Raw genomic sequence first — 27,498 nt, forward strand, 5'->3', positions numbered from 1 at the left:
TGTCTTCCCTTTTAGGAAAGAAAGCTTTGCAAGTAAAGAATATTCGTTCCAGTTTTATTAAAAAAAAATTGTAAATGAAGAACCTATGATCAAGCCAAATGTGGTATTCAGAATGCATCCACTCACACAAAAAACCCTACTGCCACAAACACCTTTGTGCACATGTGCATGTAGGATCACGGGCCGTGTACACGGTGGCCAAGCTAAGTGGGCATCACAGGCTGAATGCAGGAAGGATACAAGGATTTTTTAGCACTCACTCCAGGAAACATAGGGCCTCATTTATAAGCCCATTGCGGTGCCAGTGCACCACTATTTTAGAAGCATGAGTGGTGCAGAGTGCCTGCCCATATTTACAAGGCTGCATAAAGTCACCCTGCATGACTTTTCATGACCTTGTAAATGTAGGACCATTTTACTCATTACTCTGAGTGAAAAGGGCATTCCATGGGTGCTGCTGCGGGTGTTCCCAAGCAACATCATGGAACCTGACACATTCACAGATTGACAAAATGTTGTAAACCTGGGAATGCGTCAGAATCCTATGACTCCCCAGGGGTGGAGCATAAGTGGCACAAAGAGGAGAAATACTTTTGTTTCTCCTCGTTTGTTGTTGTTTCTATGTGTGTTGCATTCTGAAGCATACATAGAGGATCAACTCGCCTTTAATGATTTTTTATATGCAGGGAGATGTCCCTTCTTGCACATAAACAATCATCCCTGCAACGCAGGCACCCTCACATGATGGTGTCAGGGTGTCTAAGTTGGTGCATGGCTGCTGTTTGTGCACCAGCGCCAGAGAGAGGGACAGGAATGTGCAGCATCTTGTAGATACAATGCATTTCTGCCCTTTTATTTTGACTCATAGCAGCACTGCAGGAATACTTGCTATGCTGCTGTGCATCAACATTTAGTAAATGAGGCCCTAAGAAAAGTCTTTGAGCTAATGCCCTCCACTTATACCGTAATATTGCATCCTTCCTTCTATCAGTAATTTGGCTCCGCCACCGAGAAGCTCCATTCTTATAGTGCCATTTTATGAAAGCACTGGCCCTGTCAATATAAAGAAAATGCAGGAACTGGTCAGAGGGAGGAAGTACAATCTTCCTGAGGCAGGGAACAATAAGAATGCTGAACTGTGAATATAAAAAATCATTATTCACATTACCAGTGGGTTGCTATAGTACTCAGCGGTTCGTCCTAAATGTAGCAATATTAGAACTGATAAAAAGCACAAACATCATTCAGTGGTGCAAGGGGTAACCATGGTCCCTATTCTACTTCTCGCACCCTTATGGTTATCTCTTCTCTCAGAGTAGTGCCAGCCTAATAACGTGGAAAAATGCATTGACTGACTCGATGTTTCCTTGCCACAGTGTTTGATGAATGAATGAAAGTAGTATGGACGCAAGTTCTGCCTCTGCTGGTAGGATTTGAACCACTTTCGAGTTCTGAGAGTTCCAACTGTCTTTCTTAGCGTGCCTGTCTCCTACAGTTTTTTCACCTCTCCTTGAATAGAAAGACTACGGGGTTAAACGGGTTAAACGGAGAAGAGAGGTATGACAAAGGCTGAGTCTCCTTGAAAGTGTGAATTGATGCACCAATGAGGGGGAGAAGGTATGTATGCTTTGTGATATTGGTGGGAATGTATGCATATGTGATAGTGAGGGGTATTTGTGTGTAAGGCACATATATTTGTGTGAGTCGCAGTGCTTGGAATAGGCTGAGCGTGTGTCACTGATTGGAGAGGAGTGTGAATGCACCTTTATGGAGGGGGTGTGTGCATATGTCAGTATTTATTTGTTCGCGTTTGTGTGTTGAGAACACACGATAGAGAGGGGTGTGCTCATTTGGCAGTACCCATGGAATTATCATGTGTTGAAAAGCAAGGGGACATTGAGAAGCTGAAGAGCATGCACTTGACAGCAAGAGTAGTTTGTGAAGCAGTGTCTGTGAAAGAGTATATAAGGTGTGAGTGTATGTGTCAATGAGGGTGAGATGTATGCATGTGGCAGGGTGGAGTCAGATATGTGTGTAGGACATTAAGCTGCACGTGTGTAGTAACAAGCAGGGTGGTGGTGTGTTCACAGAGCAATGATTGAAAGAGAGGTGTGTGGTTTGAGGGAGAGCTGTGTGAATAAGGACCAAGAGAACACAAAGGTGAATGAACTGGGAAGTTGAAATACAAAGGTACAGGGATGTAGGCCATGAGAGCACAATGATGGAAGGACCCAACCCTCTGTTGATTTGACCATGCTGCACAGTATTTCCTATACAATATCCCCAAGGTACCACCTCAGTGCACATAACAAGAAAAAATGCACAAACATTTTTTTTGCAAAAGATCTTTTACGTTGTAATACCACTTATAAACAGTTTCACATGTACAATATTTACAAGGTACCATAAAGTAATGGGCCCACAGCGCAAAACCTGGATGAAAAAAACATTTGCACTATTTTTTTACATTTTTGGTATCAACTTTCAAATGAGATTGAATGTGTCTAGTCAAAGCCCAAAATCATTTTAGCAGTTCCTTATTTTAAAGATGCTCCTTTTTCTGAAGCCAAAACAGATTATTTCTCCATTATAACCCATGGTCACTGAAGGGAGCTTAAATTGACTATCAGCGATTAAAATGTCAACTCAACAAAATGCTACTGGTACCTCTGGGGTGCAAATCCAACAGATTTGTCTGTTCATCCGCTAGATAAAGTGGGCACCTTGTACCAGGCCACACGACCCTAATGATGTATAAGTCCAAAGATAACCTTTAGAAAGTTATCCTAGTTGTAGCTGTGGAGAGCAGCCTTAAGGCTTAATCTTGAAGGGATATAAAGCAGCTTGTTTTATTAGAATATCACCTCCTGAATGACTAAATGAAAGGAGAACCACAAAGTAGTTATATAAAACTATGTATTTATTAATATAACTATCTCTATTAATTTCTACACAAGATTAGAACATAAAGCACACAATACTGTATAAATAGAACATTTGTAAGTAGCAAAATACACAACAGGCTCCGGGGGAGACCGAACCATATACTAAAAAAATGGTATAACAATTATGACTTCATTATACACTGTGCCTAGAGCACGTAGAATCACTGGGACCCCAAAGAACTACCCAGAGAAGTCACCCAGGGAACCTACGGAGGACGTATTCAGTGAGGAAACACAACAGCGTGCTCCGAACAACTCTATGGGAAAGTCGCATTTGGATAGTTGAAGTTTAAGGACACTTCTATGCGGACTTCAAGCAAACCCTTTGGAACATAGGAGGTTCTAAGGCCTAAACCCTTGTTACCTACCCCAGAGGAGCTGGGTGCATAGGAGTCAAGTGATATCGGAAACCTTCGTTGTTTCCATCGGAGAGATGCAAAGAAGTACTTCTGCCAGGAAGGTGAAGAGTATCAATTGGAATCCAAGCCTAGATTGAAGGCGAGACGAACCTGAAAGCAGAGGGGCCAGAGTCTGGGCAAGGGCAAATGACCAGGGGCTCAGTAGTCGATGTTGGGTGCTTCAGGTGCGAAGAAGGAATGCTTGACTCTGCAGCCAAGGGGACGAGGAGATGTCAAGGATCACCAGGATCTGGAGGTGAGCTGTCCAATAAAGGATGTTGAGTGCTGAGGGGTCGATGTCCAGCTGGAACACCAAAAAGCCTTGGCAAATGCAACCCACATGGTCAGAGGAAACAGCTTACAGTGTGAACCAGCAAAGTCCAGGGGACTCTCCAAGCAATGCAGAGTCAGGGCACGTCTGGAGCAACCAGGTAAGCCCGAGAAGAAACAAGGTGACCCTCGCCAGGACCCACAGGCCATCGGACCAGGGATCGCGAGGAGACCTCAAGCAAGTTTAGAAAGCACCAACGCACAGAGCACTCGATGAGTGGAGGTTGGATATCTTTGGAGCAAATCCTAATCATGGTCAGGACTACACGAGCTCAATGCACAGGCTCAGGGATTACCAAAAAGCATATGCACTTGCAATTATACGTGGAGCACAGGAGTTCGGGTTGAACGGCCCACACAAGGGATACTGGTCTCAGAATCGCTGAGTGGTCAGATCTCCCTCATGGACCTTCTGGAACCCATCTCCTGTGTTGCACAAATGTTTGGAGTCCACAGGAGCTCTGGAGAAGCAAACCAGTCAAATGTGTTTAGGTGCCTGCTGCTGCAGGGGAGTAACTCCTTTACTCCAAGGGAGATTCTTCAGTCGTACAATCGATTTGCAGGCATTCAAAGTACTTAGTGTCTTCTTAGCAGAATTGTGTCCAGGTAAAATCTAAATTCCTGTAGTCAGGTAACCCACTTTATAGCCATAGGAAGGGGTTCGACGGATTCTGTGGCCCCTCCTAGGGGAGGGGCAGGGAAGAGGGGTGGCTACACCTATGTCCTTTGTCCAGTTTTGCACCAGAGCATGAGCCAATGCCTCCCAGAACTGGTTTGAGCTGGACTATGCACAGGGGCACCAATTGTGCCCCTAGTGCAGACCTTCTGGCACTATCAGAGTGTACCCCCCAGCCCCTTTACACTAAATCCTGTCTGGAAGGTGGTCACACCTCCCTATGACAGGATGCCTATTGTCATGCCCTCCTCTGCTCGAGCTTGGTGCAGCAGCAGGAGAGCAGAATCGTGTCTGTGGCTAGCAGCATCCATTTTGTGCTGCCCAGGTTGTGAAAGCTAGTACCGGATAAACCGGTGACCCACAGTAGTGGTTCTAGAAAGGTGGAATCATACCTCCCACACCAGTTACTGGTGTGGAGGTATGATTCCAAGGTGTTTGACACCAAACACAACATGTTTCCAAGCAGCCGTTTTAAATTTTGCATTTACAGCGAGGTTATAATGCACTTAAACACGTGTTTGGCTGCATCACAGACAACCCACAGAAATAATCTTTGAAGGCAGCAGAGGGGCTCTGCTAATGCAGGGGCGCCTTCTCACATAAAACCCAGCACCCTGCCCTCAGGATTGATAAGGCCTGCCATAGGGATGACTGAAAGCTTGTGAAGTGTAGTGATTTAGATAGATATATGGAACCTATATCTCAGTAAGTGGCGCAAGCACCATCTTACAGTCTGCTGTAGCAGGCCTGTTGTGTAATTTTGAATGCCTCTCAGGGGAGGCATAATACATGCTGCAGCCCATGGGAGGACTCTGGGGTACCTATGCCCTGAGTACATGGTGTACCATATACAGGAACTGCTAAGGGTACCTCAGTATACTATCCGGAGTGTACCGTAAGTACATATGCAACAATTTAAGGGTGAAAGCAGATAGACTGTGGTCCTGGATAGCAGGATCCCAGTCAGACTAGTCAAAAACAGAGGTACATCAGCAAAATGTCGGGCTAATCATAGGAAGGAGATCCAACCTTCCTGCATAACCCCCCCCCCCCAAACATAAGGAGATTAAACTAACCTTGACCAGTTGAGTCTTCATGTTCTAAGTGGAAATATTTGGAGAGTCCATCTGCATTGGCATGGTTACTCACAGGTCTATGTTCCACGGTATAGTCCATGCCCGGTAGGGAAATGGACCACCTCAAAAGTTGGGGGTTTCACCCTTCATCTGTTTTAGCCATAATAGCCGCTTATGGTCTATCGGAACAATGAAGTGATGCTAAACAAGGATGGCCTCAGCTTCTTCAGAGCCCAAACCACAGCAAAAGCTTCCCTTTCAATAGCTGACCAACATTTCTCTCTGGGGATCAGCCTTCTGCTTATAAAAGCTGCTGGCTGATCCTGACCCTCTTCATTAAGTTGTGATAACACAGCCCCTACCTCCAACTCAGATGCATCAGTTTGAACAATGAATTGCTTGGAATAGTCAGGACTTTGCAGAATGGAAGCAGTGCACATGGCCTGCTTCAGGTCATCGAATGCCTTTTGACAGCTAACTGTTCCCTGAACTTTCTCAGGCATTCTTTAGAAAGTTAAGTCATTCAAAGGGTCACTATGGAACCATATCCTTTGACAAACCTCCTGTAGTACCCAGTCAGGCCCAAGAAAGATCTAACCTGAGGTTGGGTAGTTGGAGCACCCCATTCCAATATAGTTTGACTTTTGCTCTGCAATGGTTGAACCTGGCCTCCACCCACAATGTGGTCCAGGTACACAACGTTATTCTGCCCATTCTAGTACTTGGTGGCCTTAATAGTGAGGCCTGCCTTTTGCAGGGCCTCCAGAACATTTCTAAGGTGGACCGGGTGATCCTCCCAGGTGGAGCTAAATACAGCAATATCATCTAGATAAGTAGCACTAAAGGCTTACAGACCTGTGAGAAACCAGCCTTTGAAATGCGACAGGTGCATTCTTCAATCCAAAAGGCATCACCACAAATTGGTAGTGCCCACTAGTGGTTGAGAATTCTGTTTTTGGTTTATCTTCCTCAGTTGATCTGATGTCCAGTAACCAGCTGTCAGGTCAAATGTACTTAAGAATTTGTTAGAGGACAAAGTGTCAATAAGTTTGTCTGCCCTTGGAATTGGATGAGCATCAGCCCTAGTGACTGCATTGAGTCACCTGTAGTCAACACAGAACCTAATCTCTCTCTTACCATCCTGGGTGTGCGGTTTTGGTACTAAGACTACTGGACTAGCCCAAGGGCTATCTGAGGGCTCAATCACTCCCATTCCAACATCTTCTGGACTTTAGTCCTGATACAGTCCCTGATATGATCAGGTTGCCTATAAATCTTATTTGTAACAGGCAGACTGTCACATGTGTCCACCTCATGTGTACACCAGGTAGTCTGACTTGGACTCAGTGAAAACATATGTCTGTACTGATTGAGGACCTTCCTGCAATCAGTCTGTTGCTGTTCAGTGAGGCTGCCTGCCAAGGATACACCATCAACTGAACCATCATCAGGGTTCTGTGAGAGCAGGTCAGGGAGTGGGTCCTTCTCTTCCTCCTGTCCCTCATCAGTAGCCATAAGCGAGCTCATGTCTGCCCTGTCTACATATGGCTTGAGCCTGTTCACATTGAGCACCCTGTGAGGGCTCCTGGGAGTTCCAGGGTCCACCAGGTATGTAACCTCTCCCTTCTGCTCAAGTACCTTTGTCAGCAAAGGAGAGCCACAATATAGCTGCCCACTGCTCCTGAGGGACCCTTTGTACCGTACAGGCCCTCTCTAGTGCAGTTATCAATTTGTGGATGCCATCCCCGTTCTGGTAGGGAGGGACTATCTTGTTCCAGTTTCTATGATCATGAGTATACTCCTTGAATCTAGGGACACTGTTGCTGCCTCCATGGGACCCTTGTCCCAGGGGCATATTACCAACAACAAGCGATAATTATCGCTATGTCGGTTTAGCAGCGATATTTTTATCGCCGAGCTGCGGCGATTTTTATCGCTTAGGATCCTTGCTATTATCAAGGTTTATCTCCTAAGCGATAAAAATCGGCCGAAATGCATGAATATCGCTGAAAAGTCAGCGATATTCATGCATTACCGAGCTAATGCTCTTAGCCATGTTATCCACCTACCATTGGATAACATGGCTAAGAACTGCTCAGGGGCAGGTGTTAGCTTTTGGAGATTTTTGGAGAGTTGGTAATAGGAGATAGCGATGTTAGCGACTGTTTTCAGTTGCTAACATCTTGGCACGCCCACTTTGCATGTCATTAGTGATAAATTTCCCTGACATGCAAAGCGGGACCCAAGATGGTCGCTATCTCCTACTAGCTGTCGCTAACTGGTGTTAGCGACAGCTAGGTAATAGGGAGATAACATTATCTCCGCTTTCTTAGCTTTTAAAGCCAAAAAAGCGGAGATAAACCCCCTTGATAATATGCCCCTCAATCTTTTACTAGCTCTTTAGAGCTCTAATGCTTCCTTATCAAATGACAATTGCTCTCTTCTGAGCCTAAGCTTGACTTTCTCAAGCTCTAGGAATTGTCACTGTCTGTCATAAGAGTTATCTATCTTATTAGATATGGACGTTCATACAGAACTACCTAAGGGTCTAAATTCTTCAGAGGGAGACCTATGCCTTCAAGGTAAACTCTGAATTCTACCAGGAGGATTAAAGAGCGGGCCCTCAGGGCTTTCTCCATGCTCTTCCTGATCCTGATTTGCCAGGTTGGAATCATCCTGATTCTCCTGGTCAGGGTTTGATTCTAGGCCAAAGAAGGTAAGACCTCCTAGCCTATCCTCATTCCCTGCCCCACCCACTCTACCTAGCTCATCAGAGCCTGGGGTCCTTCGGAGTTCAACTAAAAGTAATATATCTATGAGGCATTGTGTGTTGGCACTTCTCCCTGTCCTCAACTTCCTAGATACACACCTGGCTTTCAATTCTAAAAAAGAAAGGCCATTGGAACTAGTTGGCAAAGAAGAACCACTTGGCTCTTCTCTAGAAGACAAACTAGTGTTATGTGGTATAGGCACATGGTGAAGGTAGAGCCAAGAGTCTGGATTATCGATTCAAGTAGCAGGTCTGACATTAAGACACGTTCTGGGCAGTGGTTAGGAAGTTCTTGCTAGTGAACATGACCGAGATTTCTTTAACAAAATGACATGCAACTGAGTATTACTGTGCGTTGTTTTTTAGATCGGGTCATCTCTGCAAGTATACCTCTACAGAGCAGTATACCAGTAAGCTTGTATGTACATTGTTTTTCATACTATCACATGTTTTAGTTTGTCGCGCTGATGACATTTTGATGTCTAGTGGTGTTTGTTTTGGCATTCATTTTTTTTTTTGACTGACGTTTATTTGGTGTGGTGCATTTTCTTTGTGTTCTCACATTTTGTACTAATCCTACATGGACTTCCCTCTGTTCTATAACACCCACTGAAGTGGATTAACCTGTTGACTGTTTTTTTATGTTGGGACAAACATATATATATCGACTGCTTCATTGTAACATGGGTTCCATGGAACTGAGTGTATGTTTTATTAATTTCTGTTAACATATCAAGCCCCGGACGAAGGGCCGATGGCCTGAAATGCATTGGGCAGTTCTTCAAATAATTTTCGAATTATGATGCGTATGTAACTGATGTATTGAAATAATGGATTTTTTTGCATTTATAATTAAAAGTCAAAGTTACGTCTTGATGAATAGAACATAATATTGTGGAAATCACAATTTTTTTCAATTGATGAATGTACTTATATGTTGAATTCATTTTATCAACTAGTTGATAGTTAGGCTACAGTGCGTAGAGACCAAGTGGAATCACTTGAAACCCAATTACCATAGGCATCTACCTAACCTAGTGGAGACTAAGCTCTCTTGAGTTGGAGAAAGGGTGTGCTAGACCCTTTACTTACCTAACTCCAAGTTCAGTAGAACGTACTTATTCTAATCTCATTATTATATGTACCTAATACTTAGTGGTTTTCAGTTAATCAATCAATGAGATTTATCTGGTAAAACAATGCAGGCTTGAATCCCAACCACTGCACACCAATGTGAGAAGGTGAGTTGGTATATGCTGTCCACTAGTTAAAGTAGGCACCTTGTAGCAGGCCACATGACTCTTATGGTTATATGAGGCCAAACATAACCTTTAGAAAGCTATCCTAGTGGTAGATGTGAAAAGACGCCTTCAGGCTTAATTTTGAAGGAATGTAAAGCAGATTGTTTTACCAGAATTTCACCTCCTGAATGACTAAATGAAAGGAGAACAACACAGTAGTTATATATAAATATGTATTTATTAAGATAACTATCTCTACTAATCTCTACACGAGATTAGAGCATAAAGCACACAATACTGTAACGATAGAACATTCGTCAGTAGCAAAATAGACAGCGGGCTCCAGGGGGTGACCGAACCATATACTAAAAAAATGGTATAACAATCACGACTTCAATAGATACAGTGCCTAGAGCAGGTAGAATAACTGGCACCCCAAGGCATCACCCAGAGGAGTGACACAGGGAACCCACGGAGGACGTGTTCAGTGAGAAATCACAACAGCGTGCTCCGAACAACTCTATGGGAAAGTCGCAGTTGGATAGTTAGAGTTTAAGGACACTTCTATGCGGACTTCAAGCAAACCCTTTGGAACATAGGAGGTTCTAAGGCCTAAACCCTTGTTACCTATCCCAGAGGAGCTGGGTGCATATGAGTCAAGTGGTATCGGAAACCTTCGTCCTTTCCATCGGAGAGATGCAAAGAAGTACTTCTCCCAGGAAGGTGAAGAGTGTCAGGTGGAATCCAAGCCTAGATTGAAGGCGAGACGAACCTGAAAGCAGAGGGGCCAGAGTCTGGGCCACGGCAAATGACCAGGGGCTCAGTAGTCGATGTTGGGTGCTTCAGGTGCGAAGAAGGAATGCTTGACTCTGCAGCCACGGGGACGAGGAGATGTCAAGGATCACCAGGATCTGGAGGTGAGCTGTCCAATGAAGGATGTCGAGTGCTGAGGGGTCGATGTCCAGCTGGAACACCAAAAAGCCTTGGCAAATGCAACCCACGTGGTCAGAGGAAACAGCTTACAGTGTGCGCAAGGTCCAGGGGTCTCTCCAAGCAATGGAGAGTCAGGGAACGTCTGGAACAACCAGGTAAGCCCGAGAACAAGCAAGGTGACCCTCGCCAGGACCCACAGGCCAATGGACCAGGGATCGCGAGGAGACCTCAAGCAAGTTTACAAAGCACCAGCGAACAGAGCACTCGGTGAGTGGAGGTTGGATATCTTCGGAGCAAATCCTAATCATGGTCAGGACTACACGAGCTCAATGCACAGGCTCAGGGATCACCAAAAAGCAAATGCACTTGCAATTATGTGTGGAGCACAGGGGTTCGGGTTGAACGGCCCACACAAGGGATACTGATCTCAGAATCGCTGAGTGGTCAGATCTCCCTCATGGACCTTCTGGAACCCATCTCCTGTGTTGCACAAATGTTCGGAGTCCACAGGAGCTCTGGAGAAACAAACCAGTCAAAAGTGTTTAGGTGCCTGCTGCTGCAGGGGAGTAACTCCTTTACTCCAAGGGAGATTCTTCAGTCGTACAATTGATTTGCAGGCATTCAAAGTACTTAGTGTCTTCTTAGCAGAATTGTGTCCAGGTAAAATCTAAATTCCTGTAGTCAGGTAACCCACTTTATAGCCATAGGAAGGGGTTGGACGCATTCTGTGGCCCCTCCTAGGGGAGGGGCAGGGCAGAGAGGTGGCTACACCTATGTCCTTTGTCCAGTTTTGCACCAGAGCATGAGCCAATGCCTCCCAGAACTGGTTTGAGCTGGACTATGCACAGGGGCACCAATTGTGCCCCCAGTGCAGACCTTCTGGCACTATCAGAGTGTACCCCCCCAGCCCCTTAACACTAAATCCTGTCTGGAAGGTGGTCACACCTCCCTGTGACAGGATGCCTATTGTCATGCCCTCCTCTGCTCGAGCTTGGTGCAGCAGCAGGAGAGCAGAATCGTGTCTGTGGCTAGCAGCATCCATTTTGTGCGGCCCAGGCTGTGAAAGCCGGTACCGGATAGACCGGTGACCCACAGTAGTGGTTCTAGAAAGGTGGAATCATACCTCCCACACCAGTTACTGGTTTGGAGGTATGATTCCAAGGTGTTTAACACCAAACACAACATGTTTCAAAGCAGCCGTTTTAAATTTAGCATTTACAGCGAGGTTATAATGCACTTAAACATGTGTTTGGCTGCATCACAGACAACCCACAGAAATGATCTTTGAAGGCAGCAGAGGGGCTCTGCTAATGCAGGGGCGCCTTCTCACATAAAACCCAGCACCCTGCCCTCAGGATTGATAAGGCCTGCCATAGGGATGACTGAAAGCTTGTGAAGTGTAGTGATTTAGATAGATATATGGAACCTATATCTCAGTTAAGTGGCGCAAGAACCATCTTACACAGTGTGCTGCAGCAGGCCTGGTCTGTAATTTTTAATGCCTCTCAGGGGTGGCATAATACATGCTGCAGCCCATGGGAGGACTCTGGGGTACCTATGCCCTGAGTACATGGTGTACCATATACAGGAACTGCTAAGGGTACCTCAGTTTCCAATCCGGAGTGTACCTTAAGTACATATGCAACAATTTAAGGGTGAAAGCAGATAGACTGTGGTCCCGGATAGCAGGATCCCAGTCAGACTAGTCAAAAACAGAGGTACATCAGCAAAAAGTGGGGCTAATCATAGGAAGCAGATCCAACCTTCCTACATAACCCCCCCAAACATAAGGACATTAAACTAACCTTGACCAGTTGAGTCTTCATGTTCTAAGTGGAAATATTTGGAGAGTCCATCTGCATTGTCATGGTTACTCACAGGTCTATGTTCCACGGTATAGTCAATCCCCTGTAGGGAAATGAACCACCTCAAAAGTTTGGGGGTTTCACCCTTCATCTGTTTTAGCCATAATAGCGACTTATGGTCTATCTGAACAATGAAGTGAGTGCCAAACAAGGATGGCCTCAGCTTCTTCAGAGCCCAAACCACAGCAAAGGCTTCCCTTTCAATAGCTGACCAACATTTCTCTCTGGGGATCAGCCTTCTGCTTATAAAAGCTACTGCCTGATCCTGACCCTCTTCATTAAGTTGTGATAACACAGCCACTACCCCCAACTCAGATGCATCAGTTTGGACAATGAATTGTTTGGAATAGTCAGGACTTTGCAGAATGGAAGCAGTGCACATGGCCTGCTTCAGGTCATCGGATGCCTTTTGACAGCTAACTGTCCCCTGAACTTTCTCAGGCATTCTTTAGAAAGTTAATTCATTCAAAGGGTCACTATGGAACCATATCCTTCGACAAACTTCCTGTAGTGCCCAGTCAGGCCCAAGAAAGATCTAACCTGATGCTGGGTAGTTGTAGCATCCCATTCCAATATAGTTTGACTTTTGCTCTGCAATGGTTGAACCTGGCCTCCACCCACAATGTGGTCCAGGTACACAACGTTATTCTGCCCATTCTGGTACCTGGTGGCCTTGATAGTGAGGCCTGCCTTTTGCAGGGCCTGCAGAACATTTCTAAGGTGGACCAGGTGATCCTCCCAGGTGGAGCTAAATACAGCAATATCATCTAGCTAAGTAGCACTAAAGGCTTCCAGACCTGTGAGAAACCAGCCTTTGAAATGTGACAGGTGCATTCTTCAATCCAAAAGGCATCACCACAAATTGGTAGTGCCCACAAGTGGTTGAGAATTCTGTTTTTGGTTTATCTTCCTCAGCTAATCTGATGTCCAGTAACCAGCTGTCAGGTCAAATGTACTTAAGAATTTGTCAGAGGACAAAGTGTCAATAAGTTTGTCTGCCCTTGGAATTGGATGAGCATCAGCCCTAGTGACTGCATTGAGTCACCTGTAGTCAACACAGAACCTCATCTCTCTCTTACCATCCTGGGTGTGAGGTGTTGGTACTAGGACTACTGGACTAGCCTTGGACTATCTGAGGGCTCAATCACTCCCATTCCAACATCTTCTGGACTTTAGTCCTGATACAGTCCCTGATATGATCAGGTTGCCTATAAATCTTATTTGTAACAGGCAGACTGTCACATGTGTCCACCTCATGTGTACACCAGGTAGTCTGACTTGGACTCAGTGAAAACATATGTCTGTTCTGATTGAGGACCTTCCTGCAATCACTCTGTTGCTGTTCAGTGAGGCTGCCTGCCAAGGCTACACCATCAACTGAACCATCATCAGGGTTCTGTGAGAGCAGGTCAAGGAGTCAAGTCAAGTCAAGTCAAAAGATTTATATAGCGCGCTACATACCCATAGGGTCTCAAGGCGCTTGAGGAGGGGTGGGGAATTACTTGTCGAATATCCAAGTTTTAAGTTGCTTTCTGAATGCTAGGTGGTTCTGAGTAAGGCGAAGGCGAGTAGGAAGAGAGTTCCAAGTTTTAGCTGCCAGGTAGGAGAAGGATCTGCCTCCCATGGTGGTTTTGTTGATGCGAGGTACAGTGGCAAGAGCTTGGTTGGAGGATCGTAGTTGACGGGAGGGGGTGTAGAAGGACAGTCGTGTGTTGAGGCATTCAGGTCCAAGTTCGTAAAGTGCTTTGTGTGCGTGGGTTAGTAGGCGGAAAGTAATTCTCTTATTTACGGGGAGCCAGTGGAGGTTTTTCAGGTGACCAGAGATGTGTTCTTTACGCGGGATGTCTAGTATGAGCCTGGCAGAAGCGTTCTGGATGCGTTGGAGTTTTTTCTGGAGTTTTGCGGTGGTACCGGCGTAGAGGGTGTTTCCGTAGTCCAGGCGGCTAGTGACCAGAGCGTGGGTGACCGTTTTACGAGTTTCAGTGGGGATCCAGTGAAATGTTTTTTTGAGCATGCGGAGAATGTTGAAACAAGATGATGAAACGGCGTTGACTTGTCTGGTCATCGAGAGTGAGGAGTCCAGGATGACGCCCAGGTTCCGTGCGTGGTCTGTCGGGATAGGTGCCTTTCCAAGGGCTTCTGGCCACCAAGAGTTGTCCCAGGCGGAGGGGGAGGTGCCTAAGATGAGGACTTCTGTTTTGTCAGAGTTCAGTTTCAGATGGCTGTGCTTCATCCACTCGGCCACTTCTTTCATTCCTTCGTGTAAGTTGGTTTTGGCGGTGTTAGGGTCTTTGGTGAGTGAGAGGATCAGTTGAGTGTCGTCAGCGTAGGAGATGATGTTGAGGGTGTGTTGGCGAGCGATGGTTGCAAGGGGGCTCATGTATACGTTGAAGAGGGTGGGGCTGAGAGAAGATCCTTGTGGTACGCCACAAATGACTTCAGTGGCCTCTGACTTGAATGGTGGGAGGCGGACTCTCTGGGTTCTTCCGGTGAGGAACGAAGTGATCCATTCCAGTGCTTTTCCTTGGATTCTGACGTTTCTGAGGCGCTGTAGGAGGGTGCTATGACAGACTGTGTCGAAGGCAGCGGAGAGGTCGAGGAGGATGAGGGCGACTGTGTCTCCGTTGTCCAGTAGAGTTCGAATGTCGTCAGTTGCAGCGATGAGTGCGGTCTCAGTGCTGTGTTTGGCTCGGAAGCCAGACTGTGAGGCGTCGAGGGATTTGTTGGTTTCGAGGAAGGCTGCGAGTTGGTTGTTGACAGCTTTCTCGATGACTTTGGCCGGGAATGGAAGAGCGAGATGGGGCGGTAGTTTTTGAGTTCGGTGGGGTCAGCTGTGGGTTTTTTCAGAAGGGCGCTGAGTTCTGCGTGTGTCCAGCTTTCCGGGAAGGTGGCGGAGTTGAGGGAGCAGTTGATGACATCTCGGAGGCGTGGTGCTATGATGGAGTCTGCTTTGTTGAAGATGTGATGAGGGCATGGGTCAGTTGGGGATCCTGAGTGGATGGAGTTCATCAGGCGGATGGTGTCTTCAGTGGAGATTGGGTTCCAGTCGTTGAGGTTGTTCAGGGGGGGTGAAGGTCCTGCAGAAGGTTGTGTGGGTTGGTCTCCGGGTCGGTTGTCGAAGCTGTTGTGGATGTCTGCGATTTTGTTGTGGAAGAAGGAAGCTAGGGAGTCGCAAAGGGCTTGGGAAGGGGTGATGTCGTTGGAGTTGGCTGATGGGTTGGTGAATTCTTTGACGATGTTGAATAGTTCCTTGCTGTTGTGGGCGTTGTTGTCTAGTCGGTCTTTGAATGCGGCTTTCTTAGTGGACTGGATTAGTTGGTGGTGTATGCGGGTGGCGTTTTTGAAGGCGTCCTTGGTGCTGGTGTTTGGGTCTTTTTTCCAGGCCTTCTCGAGGGAGCGACAGAGTTTCTTCGATTTCTTAAGATCATCGTTGAACCAGGAGGCGTTTTTGCTGCCTGGTTTGCTTTGACGTTTTTTCAGCGGGGCTAGGATGTCGGCGCTGTTGGATATCCATTGGGTGAGGTTAGTAGCTGCTTGGTCGGGGTTTGAGGAGTGGACAGGAGGGTTTTGAAGAAGCGATGAGGAGATCTGGTCGATGGTGATTTTGTTCCAGTTTCTTCGCATGGTGGGTTGAGGATGGTTGTAGATTGTGGACCTGTTGTATGTGAAGTGAACACAGCTGTGGTCCGTCCAGTGAAGAGCTGCGGTGTGACTGAAGGAGACATGTTTGCTGGAAGTGAAGATAGGGTCTAGTGTGTGGCCAGCAATGTGGGTGGGGGTAGTGACCAGTTGTTTGAGTCCGAGGTTGGCAAGATTGTCCAGAAGGGTGGTGGTGCTGCCGTCGTTGCTCTTTTCCAGGTGAAAATTGAGGTCTCCCAATAGAATGTAATCCTTGGAGGGGAGGGCGTGTGGGGTGATAAAGTCAGTGATGTCGTCACTGAATTGTGCACGGGGTTCTGGGCGCCGGTAGAGGAGGGTGCCTCTGAGTGTGGTTTTGGGGTCGATGTGGATCTGGAAGTGGAGGTGTTCGGCGTTGGCGAGGTAGGCGTCAGAGCTGGTTGAGATGCGGATGGAGTTCTTATGGACGATAGCGATTCCTCCTCCAGTTTGGTCGGTGCGGTCCTTGCGGATGATCTTGTATCCTTCCGGGATGGCAATGGTGATGTCTGGGGCTGATGAGGCGTTCATCCATGTTTCTGTTAGGAAGGCGACGTCCGGTGAGATGGTGTCGAGTAGATTCCAGAGGTCGGTGGCGTGTCTGTGGACCGAGCGGGTGTTTAGCAGGATGCATTTTAGGTGGTTGGTGTCAGGTCTCTGAGTGGTGTTGGTGGATGAGGAGCTGGGTTTGGTGCCGTCGAACTTGCAGGAGTTGCAAGAGAAGGGTCCATGGGTGAGTCCAGGAGCGGCTTGGACGCAGTTTGGGGAACGGCCGGGGTTAAGGGCTAGGAGGGTGGAGGCGTCGTAAGTAATGCGGGAGGGGTGGGCAGTACGACGACCAGGGGCTCTGGCGCTGGGCGCGGACCAGGCGCGGACGGGCGTAGACGGGCTTACCTTTGGCGCACCTTCGGCGCAATTGGGGCGCGAAACACTGCGCGTGAACGCTGCGCGCTGATGCATTAGTCATATATGGATGGTGGAGGGGGCAGAGCGTGGGAGGGGGAGGTGGGAGGCGGGAGCGTAGGGGGAGGGACGGGCTGCAGGCACAACAAAATGGAAGGGGAGATAAACAACAGGACCGGGAAGTGCGAGCTGGCGCTGGAACACGGGCACAGTAACAGATTGAATTAAGTGAGAGCAATGCACACCTTTCTTAAATGCTATAAGCAAATCTGGCTAAACTATGCGTAAGATCACAGTTCACATGTACAACACACTACAAGCAGAGTAATGCTGAGCGCTACGCAGATAGAGCTAGTGCAGATCCAATTAGTTAAATAACAATGATGCCAGAGGTTTGGGAGCAGCGCTACGATACCACAAGCAGCGCTATGAATCCAGGAGGGAGGGTGGAGCGGCCGCCTCACACGGAGTCAGGCAAGTCACAAAGGTTCAACAGCTGAGACGTCCCTGGTATCTCGTGGGTGGGAGGGGGAGGTGGGAGGGGGGAGCGTAGGGGGAGGGACGGGCTGCAGGCACAACAAAATGGAAGGAGAGATAAACAACAGGACCGGGAAGTGCGAGCTGGCGCTGGAACACGGGCACAGTAACAGATTGAATTAAGTGAGAGCAATGCACACCTTTCTTAAATGCTATAAGCAAATCTGGGTAAACTATGCGTAAGATCACAGTTCACATGTACAACACACTACAAGCAGAGTAATGCTGAGTGCTACGCAGATAGAGCTAGTGCAGATCCAATTAGTTAAATAACAATGATGCCAGAGGTTTGGGAGCAGCGCTACGATACCACAAGCAGCGCTATGAATCCAGGAGGGAGGGTGGAGCGGCCGCCTCACACGGAGTCAGGCAAGTCACAAAGGTTCAACAGCTGAGACGTCCCTGGTATCTCGTGGGTGGGAGGGGGAGGTGGGAGGCGGGAGCGTAGGGGGAGGGACGGGCTGCAGGCACAACAAAATGGAAGGGGAGATAAACAACAGGACCGGGAAGTGCGAGCTGGCGCTGGAACACGGGCACAGTAACAGATTGAATTAAGTGAGAGCAATGCACACCTTTCTTAAATGCTATAAGCAAATCTGGCTAAACTATGCGTAAGATCACAGTTCACATGTACAACACACTACAAGCAGAGTAATGCTGAGCGCTACGCAGATAGAGTTAGTGCAGATCCAATTAGTTAAATAACAATGATGCCAGAGGTTTGGGAGCAGCGCTACGATACCACAAGCAGCGCTATGAATCCAGGAGGGAGGGTGGAGCGGCCGCCTCACACGGAGTCAGGCAAGTCACAAAGGTTCAACAGCTGAGACGTCCCTGGTATCTCGTGGGTGGGAGGGGGAGGTGGGAGGCGGGAGCGTAGGGGGAGGGACGGGCTGCAGGCACAACAAAATGGAAGGAGAGATAAACAACAGGACCGGGAAGTGCGAGCTGGCGCTGGAACACGGGCACAGTAACAGATTGAATTAAGTGAGAGCAATGCACACCTTTCTTAAATGCTATAAGCAAATCTGGCTAAACTATGCGTAAGATCACAGTTCACATGTACAACACACTACAAGCAGAGTAATGCTGAGCGCTACGCAGATAGAGCTAGTGCAGATCCAATTAGTTAAATAACAATGATGCCAGAGGTTTGGGAGCAGCGCTACGATACCACAAGCAGCGCTATGAATCCAGGAGGGAGGGTGGAGCGGCCGCCTCACACGGAGTCAGGCAAGTCACAAAGGTTCAACAGCTGAGACGTCCCTGGTATCTCGTGGGTGGGAGGGGGAGGTGGGAGGCGGGAGCGTAGGGGGAGGGACGGGCTGCAGGCACAACAAAATGGAAGGGGAGATAAACAACAGGACCGGGAAGTGCGAGCTGGCGCTGGAACACGGGCACAGTAACAGATTGAATTAAGTGAGAGCAATGCACACCTTTCTTAAATGCTATAAGCAAATCTGGCTAAACTATGCGTAAGATCACAGTTCACATGTACAACACACTACAAGCAGAGTAATGCTGAGCGCTACGCAGATAGAGCTAGTGCAGATCCAATTAGTTAAATAACAATGATGCCAGAGGTTTGGGAGCAGCGCTACGATACCACAAGCAGCGCTATGAATCCAGGAGGGAGGGTGGAGCGGCCGCCTCACACGGAGTCAGGCAAGTCACAAAGGTTCAACAGCTGAGACGTCCCTGGTATCTCGTGGGTGGGAGGGGGAGGTGGGAGGCGGGAGCGTAGGGGGAGGGACGGGCTGCAGGCACAACAAAATGGAAGGGGAGATAAACAACAGGACCGGGAAGTGCGAGCTGGCGCTGGAACACGGGCACAGTAACAGATTGAATTAAGTGAGAGCAATGCACACCTTTCTTAAATGCTATAAGCAAATCTGGCTAAACTATGCGTAAGATCACAGTTCACATGTACAACACACTACAAGCAGAGTAATGCTGAGCGCTACGCAGATAGAGCTAGTGCAGATCCAATTAGTTAAATAACAATGATGCCAGAGGTTTGGGAGCAGCGCTACGATACCACAAGCAGCGCTATGAATCCAGGAGGGAGGGTGGAGCGGCCGCCTCACACGGAGTCAGGCAAGTCACAAAGGTTCAACAGCTGAGACGTCCCTGGTATCTCGTGGGTGGGAGGGGGAGGTGGGAGGCGGGAGCGTAGGCGGAGGGACGGGCTGCAGGCACAACAAAATGGAAGGGGAGATAAACAACAGGACCGGGAAGTGCGAGCTGGCGCTGGAACACGGGCACAGTAACAGATTGAATTAAGTGAGAGCAATGCACACCTTTCTTAAATGCTATAAGCAAATCTGGCTAAACTATGCGTAAGATCACAGTTCACATGTACAACACACTACAAGCAGAGTAATGCTGAGCGCTACGCAGATAGAGCTAGTGCAGATCCAATTAGTTAAATAACATTGATGCCAGAGGTTTGGGAGCAGCGCTACGATACCACAAGCAGCGCTATGAATCCAGGAGGGAGGGTGGAGCGGCCGCCTCACACGGAGTCAGGCAAGTCACAAAGGTTCAACAGCTGAGACGTCCCTGGTATCTCGTGGGTGGGAGGGGGAGGTGGGAGGCGGGAGCGTAGGGGGAGGGACGGGCTGCAGGCACAAAAAAATGGAAGGGGAGATAAACAACAGGACCGGGAAGTGCGAGCTGGCGCTGGAACACGGGCACAGTTACAGATTGAATTAAGTGAGAGCAATGCACACCTTTCTTAAATGCTATAAGCAAATCTGGCTAAACTATGCATAAGATCACAGTTCACATGTACAACACACTACAAGCAGAGTGTCCCTGTCCCTCATCAGTAGCCATAAGCGAGCTCATGTCTGCCCTGTCTACATATGGCTTGAGCCTGTTCACATTGAGCACCCTGTGAGGGCTCCTGGGAGTTCCAGGGTCCACCAGGTATGTAACCTCTCCCTTCTGCTCAAGTACCTTTGTCAGCAAAGGAGAGCCACAATATAGCTGCCCACTGCTCCTGAGGGACCCTTTGTACCGCACAGGCCCTCTCTAGTGCAGTTATCAATTTGTGGATGCCATCCCCGTTCTGGTAGGGAGGGACTATCTTGTTCCAGTTTCTATGATCATGAGTATATTCCTTGAATCTAGGGACACTGTTGCTGCCTCCATGGGACTCTTGTCCCAGGGGCATATTACCAACAACAAGCGATAATTATCGCTATGTCGGTTTAGCGGGGATATTTTTATCGCCGAGCTGCGGCGATTTTTATCGCTTAGGATCCTTGCTATTATCAAGGTTTATCTCCTAAGCGATAAAAATCGGCCGAAATGCATGAATATCGCTGAAAAGTCAGCGATATTCATGCATTACCGAGCTAATGCTCTTAGCCATGTTATCCACCTACCATTGGATAACATGGCTAAGAACTGCTCAGGGGCAGGTGTTAGCTTTTGGAGATATTCGCGCTTAGCGCGAATATCTCCAAAAGTTGGTAATAGGAGATAGCGATGTTAGCGACTGTTTCCAGTCGCTAACATCTTGGCACGCCCACTTTGCATGTCATTAGTGATAAATTTCCCTGACATGCAAAGCGGGACCCAAGATGGTCGCTATCTCTTACTAGCTGTCGCTAACTGGTGTTAGCGACAGCTAGGTAATAGGGAGATAAAATTATCTCCGCTTTCTTAGCTTTTAAAGCCAAAAAAGCGGAGATAAACCCCCTTGATAATATGCCCCTCAATCTTTTACTAGCTCTCTAGAGCTCTAATGCTTCCTTATCAAATGACAATTGCTCTCTTCTGAGCCTAAGCTTGACTTTCTCAAGCTCTAGGAATTGTCACTGTCTGTCATAAGAGTTATCTATCTTATTAGATATGGACGTCCATACAGAACTACCTAAGGGTCTAAATTCTTCAGAGGGAGACCTATGCCTCCAAGGTAAACTCTGAATTCTACCAGGAGGATTAAAGAGCGGGCCCTCAGGGCTTTCTCCATGCTCTTCCTGATTTGCCAGGTTGGAATCATCCTGATTCTCCTGGTCAGGGTTTGATTCTAGGCCAAAGAAGGTAAGATCTCTTAGCCTATCCTCATTCCCTGCCCCACCCACTCTACCTAGCTCATCAGACCCCGGGGTCCTTCGGAGTTCAACTAAAAGTAATATATCTATGAGGCATTGTGTGTTGGCACTTCTCCCTGTTCTCAACTTCCTAGATACACACCTGGCTTTCAATTCTAAAAAAGAAAGGCCATTGGAACTAGTTGGCAAAGAAGAACCACTTGGCTCTTCTCTAGAAGACAAACTAGTGTTATGTGGTATAGGCACATGGTGAAGGTAGAGCCAAGAGTTTGGATTATCGATTCAAGTAGCAGGTTTGACATTAAGACACGTTCTGGGCAGTGGTTAGGAAGTTCTTGCTAGTGAACATGACCGAGATTTCTTTTACAGAATGACATGCAACTGAGTATTACTGTGCGTTGTTGTTTAGATCGGGTCATCTCTGCAAGTATACCTCTACAGAGCAGTATACCAATAAGCTTGTATGTACATTGTTTTTCATACTACCACATGTTTTAGTTTGTCGCGCTGATGACATTTTGATGTCTAGTGGTGTTTGTTTTGGCATTCATTTTTTTTTGACTGAGGTTTATTTGGTGTGGTGCATTTTCTTTGTGTTCTCACATTTTGGACTAATCCTACATGGACTTCCCTCTGTTTTATAAGACCCACTGAAGTGGATTAACCTGTTGACTGTTTTTTTATGGTGGGACAAATATATATATATCGACTGCTTCATTGTAACATGGGTTCCATGGAACTGAGTGTATGTTTTATTAATTTCTGTTAACATATCAAGCCCTGGACGACGGGCCGATGGCCTGAAATGCATTGGGCAGTTCTTCAAATAATTTTCGAATTATGATGTGTATGTAACTGATGTATTGAAATAATGGATTTTTTTTGCATTGATAATTAAAAGTCAAAGTTACGTCTTGATGAATAGAACATAATATTGTGGAAATCACCATTTTTTTCAATTGATGAATGTACTTATATGTTGAATTCATTTTATCAACTAGGTGATAGTTAGGCTACAGTGCGTAGAGACCAAGTGGAAACACTTGAAACCCAATTACAATAGGCATCTACCTAACCTAGTGGAGACTAAGCTCTCTTGAGTTGGAGAAAGGGTGTGCTAGACCCTTTACTTACCTAATTCCAAGTTCAGTAGAACGTTCTTATTCTAATCTCATTATTATATGTACCTAATACTTAGTGGTTTTCAGTTAATCAATCAATGAGATTTATCTGGTAAAACAATGCAGGCTTGAATCCCAACCGCTGCACACCAATGTGAGAAGGTGGGTTGGTATATGCTGTCCACTAGTTAAAGTAGGCACCTTGTAGCAGGCCACATGGCTCTTATGGTGTATGAGGCCAAAGATAACCTTTAGAAAGCTATCCTAGTGGTAGATGTGGAGAGACGCCTTCAGGCTTAATTTTGAAGGAATGTAAAGCAGATTGTTTTACCAGAATATCACCTCCTGAATGACTAAATGAAAGGAGAACAACACAGTAGATATATATAAATATGTATTTATTAAGATAACTATCTCTACTAATCTCTACACGAGATTAGAGCATAAAGCACACAATACTGTAACGATAGAACATTCGTCAGTAGCAAAATAGACAGCAGGCTCCAGGGGGTGACCGAACCATATACTAAAAAAATGGTATAACAATCACGACTTCAATAGACACAGTGCCTAGAGGACATAGAATAACTGGTAACCCAAGGCTCCACCCAGAGGAGTGACACAGGGAGCCCACAGAGGACGGGTGCAGTGAGGAAAAACGACTGGGTGCTCCGTACAACTCTATAGGAAAGTCCCAGTTGGAAAGTTAGAATTTAAGGACACTTCTACGTGGACTTCAAGCAAACCCTTTGAAACAAAGGAGGTTATAAGGCCAATCCACTAGTGAGTACCGAAGTACCCTTGTTACCTATCCCAGGAGATCTAGGTGCATAAGGGTCTAGTGGTGTTGGAAAACTTTGTTGTTTCCAATGGATAGCAGCAAAGAACTGCTGCCAGAAAGGTGAAGAGTGTCCAGTGGAATCCAAGCCTAGATTTGAGGTGAGAGGAACCTGAAAGCAGAGGGGACAGGGACTAGGCCACGGCAAGTGACCAGGGGCTCGGTAGTCGAATGCCCACCAATGTCGGGTGTTTCAGGTGCGAAGAAGAGATGCTTGAGTCTGCAGCCATGGGGACCAGGAGATGTCGAGGATGACCAGCATCTGGAGGTAAGCTGTCCCAAAATGGATGTTGAGTGCTGAGGGGTCGAAGTCCGGCTGGAGCACCAACTAGCCTTGGCAGATGCAAACCAGAAGGTCAGAGGAAACAGGTTACGGTGTGGACCTAGCAAAGGAGAATCATTGCATGTTTAGAGAAATCAGGCAAGCGCAAAAACAAATGAGGTAACCTTTGCTAGGACCCACAGGCCAATGGACCAGGGGTTGTGAGCATACCTCAAGCAAGTCTATAAAGCACCAGCCACAGAGCACTTGGTGAGTAGAGGCCGGATATCTTTGGTGCCAATACTGCTTGGGTTCAAGACTACACGGAGTCCAATGCACAAGCTCGGGTATTGCCAAAAAGCATATGCACTTGCAAATGTACGCTGTGCACAGGGGTTCGGGTTGTATTACCACCACGAGGGATACTGGTCTTAGAATCGCTGAGAGGTCATATCTACCTCAGGGAACTTTGGGAACCCACCTCCTGTGTTGCTGACATCTTCGGAGTCTGCAGGAGCTCTGGAGAAGTGAACCGGTCAGATGCGTTTAGGTGCGTTTAGGTGCCTGCTGCTGTAGGGGAGTAACTCCTTTACTCCAAAGAAGATTCTTCAGTCGAGCAATCGTAGATTGATAAGGCTTGCCATAGGGATGACTGATTGCTTTTTAAGTGTAGTGATTTAGATAGATATAGTGAACCTATATTTCAGTAAGTGTTGCAAGCACCATCGCACAGAGTCTGCTGTAGCAGGCCTGTTGTGTCATTTTAAATGGCTTCTCAGAGGTGGCATAATACATGCTTCAGCCCATGGGAGGTCTCTGGGGTACTAAAGAGCCTGCAGTGCATACTCCTCAACGTCCGATCCCTCCACGAACATGACACCGAAATCTGGGACCTCCTCGACTACACTATCCCAGATGTTTAGTTCTTCACCGAAACCTGGACCAACACCACCTCAGGACCAGACATCGCCATCGCCATCCCCCAAAGATACAAGATCTCCAGAAATAACTGCCCCACCCAACTGGGAGGAGAAATCACCATCGTCCACAAATCCAGTCTCTCCACTTGAGCACACTGCCTGACGAACCCACAGAACTGATGGAACGCCCTTCACTACAAGATACTGGCCTGCCCAAACACCACCCTCTGAGGAACCCTCATTTACCGACCCCCTGGACCCCGCGGACCCTTCGTGAACTCCATCATGGACATCATCTCCCCGCAGGCTATCACATCTACTAACTACACCCTGCTGGGAGAACTCAACTTCCTCCTCTAGAACCAACTGGACCCCAGTACCACATCCTTCCTACTCCACAACATTGGACTCCGCCAGATCATGGCCAAGCCCACGCACTCAGCAGGACACACCCTCGACCTCATGTACAGGAAACTCCATCACCTTCATCCACATCACTGAACTCCCATGGACCGACCATTGTTTCATCCACTTTAAATTCAGAACAACCACCATCCACAGAGACCAACAGCTGCTCCCATGAATAAACTGCACCAAAATCACAAATAACCAGCTCAACTCCTCACTGAACAATTCCACCCCAACCATCACGGAAAATGACAACCCCAACACTGCAAAACCCTGCATTGATGCATATCAGATGGCGCCTGGAGGAACACCAAATCCACAGAAGCCCACAACAACTTCAGAGCCTCCAACAACGTCCACCATCAACTCAGAGAAACGAGAAAAAAGCGATTGAAGACAATATCTCCACCCATGCGCACAACAGCAAGGAACTCTTCAGCATCATCAAGGAGTTCGCCGAACGCTCCAGCAAGTCTTCCGACATCCCTCCTTCACAAGACCTCTGCGACAAACTCAGCACCTTTTTCCACCACAAAATCAAGAGCATCTACAACAAATTCTACGAAGGCAATCAACGCATTGAACCCTCACCAACCCTCACCAACCACCTGACACCCGGAAACCAGCGATTAACAACTGGACAGCCCTCACCACTGAAGACACACTGAACACAATGAAGTCAATCCACTCAGTGGCCCCCACATACCCCTGCATCCACCACATCTTCAACAGAGCTGCCGATACCATTGCACCCATGCTCCGCCACACCATCAACCGCTCCCTGGCAAACGCCTCATTCCCCGATGACTGGAAACACGCCAAGGTCAACCCCCTCCTGAAGAAAACCTCAGCGGACCCCACCGACCTAAAAAACTACAGACCCATCTCCCTTATCCCGTTCCCAGCGAAAGTCATCGAGAAAGCAACCAACAGCCAACTTGCCACATTCATTGAATAACACAACATCCTCAACTCCTCCCAATCTGGCTTCAGAAAAAAACACAGTACGGAAACTGCCCTCCTCGTCGCAACAGACAACATCCCCACCCTACTGGACAAAGGAGAAACAGTAGCCCTCATCCTCCTCCACCTCTTAGCGGAGTTCGACACAGTCTCTCACTGCACCCTAATGCGCAGACTCTATGATGCAGGAATCCAGGACAAGGCCCTTGGCTGGATCTGCTCCTTCCTCTCTGGCAGAACGCAGTGGGTCAGACGCCCCTCTTTCCTTTTGGACCCTACACCTACCACCTGCGGAGTCCCGCATGGCTCTTCAACGTCTACATGGCTCTACTCGCCCCCATCGTCAGAACCTACTGACTAAACATTGTGTCATACGCAGACGACACCCAACTCATCCTCTCCCTATCCAACGAGCCCAACACTGCCAGACACAGCTTTTGAGAAGGCATGGAAGCCGTCGCCAAATGGATGAAAAACAGCTGCCTACAACTAAACACCAACAAAACAGAAGTACTCATTATGGGCCAAACCCTGATGCCTGGAGTGACACCTGGGGGCCCACCGCCATTGAAAACCTGCAAACCCCACGGACCATGCATGCAACCTGGGAATCATCCTGGACTCCGAGCTCAAAATGGACCAACAGATCAACTCTGACTCGTCTTCCTGCTTCCACACCCTACACCTCCTTTGAAAGACCTTCAAATGGATCCCCCTCGAACACTGAAAGACCTTTACTCACGCCCAGGTCACCAGCAGACTCGACTACGGCAAAGCACTCTACGCTGGAATAAACAAAAACCTCAGCTGCAAGCCTCAGAACATCCAGAACATCACCGCAAGACTGGTCCTCAACCTGCCAAAAACCCTGCCACATCTCCCAGCACCTGCGCACACTCCCAGTCGAGGTGAGAATCGCCTTCAAGACACTCACCCTTGCACACAAGGCCTTCCACGGCACCGGACCAGCATACCTGAGCAGCTGACTCAAATTCCACGCACACCACAAAGGACACTATGATCAGCCCAGCTCTCCTATGCCGTAGTCCCCCGCACCAGAAAGACCAGATCGGGAGGCCGCTTCTTCTCCTTCCTCGTGGCCAATGCATGCTCCACCTCAGACAGATAGCATTGATCCCCATCTTTGCAAGAAACCTCAAAAAAGAGCTCTTCGACAGACTCCCTCCTTGATGGAATTGAACCTGCAACCCACCCCTCCCACCCCTAGCGCCTTAAGACCCTTACGGGTGAGTAGTCGCGCTTTAACAAACCCCTGATTGATTGATTGATCAGTTTGAACAATGAATTGTTTGTTTGGAATAGTCAGGAATTTGCAGAATGGGAGCAGTGCACATGGCCTGCTTCAGGTCATCAAATGCCTTTCGACAACTTACAGTCCACTGAACTTTCTTAGGCATTCTTTTGGAAGTTAATTCATTCAAAGGGTCACTATAGAACCATATCCTATGACAAACCTCCTGTAGTACCCAGTCAGGCCCAAGAAAGCTCTGACCTGAGTCTGGGTAGTTGGAGCAACCCAATCCATTATGGTTTGAATTTTGCTCTGCAATGGTTGAATCTGGCCTCCACC

This window comes from Lissotriton vulgaris, unplaced genomic scaffold, assembly GCF_964263255.1.
Source record: "Lissotriton vulgaris unplaced genomic scaffold, aLisVul1.2 SCAFFOLD_2602, whole genome shotgun sequence".
NCBI lineage: Eukaryota > Metazoa > Chordata > Amphibia > Caudata > Salamandridae > Lissotriton > Lissotriton vulgaris.